Consider the following 2,526-nt stretch of genomic DNA (forward strand, 5'->3'; position numbering starts at 1 on the left):
CGGGCGGTGCGGGGTTGTGGGACTATGAGGTTGGAGGCGGTGGATGGGAGATCCCCCGAGGTGATGAGGTTATGGACGGTCATCACCCTCACCTTGACCTCTTTCCACCTATCACATTTCCGACGCCCCTCCCCCAAGTCCCTCCTCCCTACCTTTTATCTTAGCCTGCTGGACAAACTTTCCTCATTCCTGAAGAAGGGCTTATGCCCGAAACTTCGATTCTCCTGTTCCCTGGATGCTGCCTGACCTGCTGCGCTTTTCCAGCAACACATTTCCAGCTCTGATCTCCAGCATCTGTAGACCTCACTTTCTCCTCAGATTTTCTGCTGACAGTCCAGTCGAGAAAAGCTTGAGTAAATCAGAAGCTACACAAATGCCTGAATATTTATTGCATTTTATAATTCTATCTGAGGTATTCTGCTTTTTTCCAATGTAGACATTTTTGGCGTTCTCTGGAGAGAACGCCAGAAGTAACATTTACCTCAAATTGTGGAATACTTGGAATGGATTGCAATTGTTGTTGCATCATTTAGTTGTAAGGTCTGGCTAATTCTATCTGAAGTACTTCAACCAAAGTATGTAAAGTTTGCAGAACTCATTTTAATATCTCTGCAAGTTTCCTAACTAACCTGGTTGTGATCAAGATATTGGATCAACTAAGTGGGAACATCTTTAGTGTAATCAAATTTATCCAGGTAGACATCTTTGCTGACAGAAAGTGAAGATAGGGCAAGAATGGGTTCAACCCAACGTAACAGAAAACGTCAGGACATTGTATTCTTCTATACTTTGATCATGATAGTCCAACATAGTGTCCACTTGTATATTCTCCACAGGCCATTGGGCTATTTTTACTTGTAAACACATTTTTAAAAAAGTTAACATGAGAAAACATTTTTGTTAAACTCAAAGAGTTACTAAAGATCACAAACATAAAGTCACCACAGAAACTACATATGACTGGAACATAGGTCTGCTCCCTCATTAGAGAGACACACAACTGGTAGTGGTTTAACCTGAGGCCTCAGAAGAGGGGAGAAGTTAAGAAGGAGAGCCCTTCATGGTAATCTCAGTCATGAACTGAACCCATGCTATTGCTGCTACTCTGCATTGCAAACTAGCCATCCAGCCAACTGAGCTAAAGGACACCCAATATGATAGAGCAACACCAAGGCAATTAAGGGAGATGGAAATCAGGTGGGGAGTTGAAGACGAGCCATTATCTTGTTGAAAGGCAGAGCAGGTTCGAAGGGTCATTTGGCCTCGTGCTTGCTATTTATTTTACGAAGGGAAAGAGACAAGCAAGCCAGGCTTGTGATAATATGTTCCCAAAGGGCAAAGAAAAACACGATTTTGGTTTGAATAGGGAGAAAAGTATTTCTAAGGTGGATGGTTTTGAAAGATGATTGGGGAGGGGAAAGCACGGAGAGTTGGCAGATTCAAGCCTGGGAATTAGCGAGCACAATGGCTGGCAGAAGCTGTTGTAAAGTAGGAATTCAGGATCAGAGAAGTACCTAGCAGTCTGGAAAGAAGATTCTCTTTTGAACACCCAAAAGAAATAAGACTACCTTGACGAGTCAGTTACAATAAGCTTAAATGTGGCCTACAAATGGGATGAGGTGCTGACATTCTTGGTGCATTAAAGTGAGGGAACCTATACAGCCCAGTCTATTTAGTTGGTCCAATAGTTGGCTTTGGGAGAGTGTCGGAAATTTTATTCGAGGACCCTTTAAATCATTTGCAGCACTTCATTAACTTAAAGGAGTCAGATATGTGTGAGGGAGACTCAAAGGTTGCTCAGCGACTAGCCAGCTCAGAGAAAACAATGAACTTTGATTTCACCTACACCGCTAAACATGGTAAACCAGTTTAACTGTGGATCACTTTACATGGAACAATGTTACCTAATGCTTGCCTTTAACTAATATATCAGCAGCAGCTAATCAATGGTGCTTTGGAGCCCATTTGGGACTCTCATCAATCTCCTTGTGCATGTATTTCATATCAGCCAGTTTTTTTGACTATTCACCCACTCTATTCAGGAAATCAGTGATAAAAAGAATTAAGCACAAAATAATGAGACTGGTACATTTATAGCACCTTTTATGATCTCAAGCTATTACAGAGCTCCTTACAATTAACGAGGCACTTCTAAAGAATAATGCAGCAAAACAATTGCACATAGAAAGATCCCATACATCAGCAGAATTGCTTTAGCTGGTGCTGAGGACTACAATGCGAGAGAGTTCAGAAACTCAAACTTCTTTTTTCACAGCCAGCTGAGAGGTAGAAATGCCCCACTTGCAGCCTACTCCCCTCTTCCCTCCTTTTTGCCCACCCACTCTCTTTTCCTCACTCCCTGCACAATCTCTCCCTCGCTTCCTCACTCATCACGTACTCTCCCCTTCCCTCCACTTCTTGCTCTCTATCCCATTCCCTGCTGCCTCCATCCCTTCTCTGACACCGACCCTCTCCCCTTCCCTACCTGGCTCACCTCTCAATCATCAGTCCCTCTCTTTGTCGTTC

General features: G+C 43.1%; 1 protein-coding gene across 2 annotated transcripts in view; it reads right to left on the bottom strand.

Annotated features, from left to right (window-relative positions):
* Nucleotides 1-174, bottom strand: part of fam199x (family with sequence similarity 199, X-linked) — a 31,591-nt gene extending 31,417 nt beyond the window's left edge. For both annotated transcript variants that reach the window (XM_043705156.1, XM_043705157.1), the window contains exon 1: nt 153-174. The gene's annotated coding sequence lies outside the window, so the exon portion shown is untranslated. The remainder of the gene's footprint in view (nt 1-152) is intronic.
* Nucleotides 175-2,526: the final 2,352 nt, after the last annotated feature.

Source organism: Chiloscyllium plagiosum, chromosome 15 (genome assembly GCF_004010195.1).
Source record: "Chiloscyllium plagiosum isolate BGI_BamShark_2017 chromosome 15, ASM401019v2, whole genome shotgun sequence".
Taxonomy (NCBI): domain Eukaryota; kingdom Metazoa; phylum Chordata; class Chondrichthyes; order Orectolobiformes; family Hemiscylliidae; genus Chiloscyllium; species Chiloscyllium plagiosum.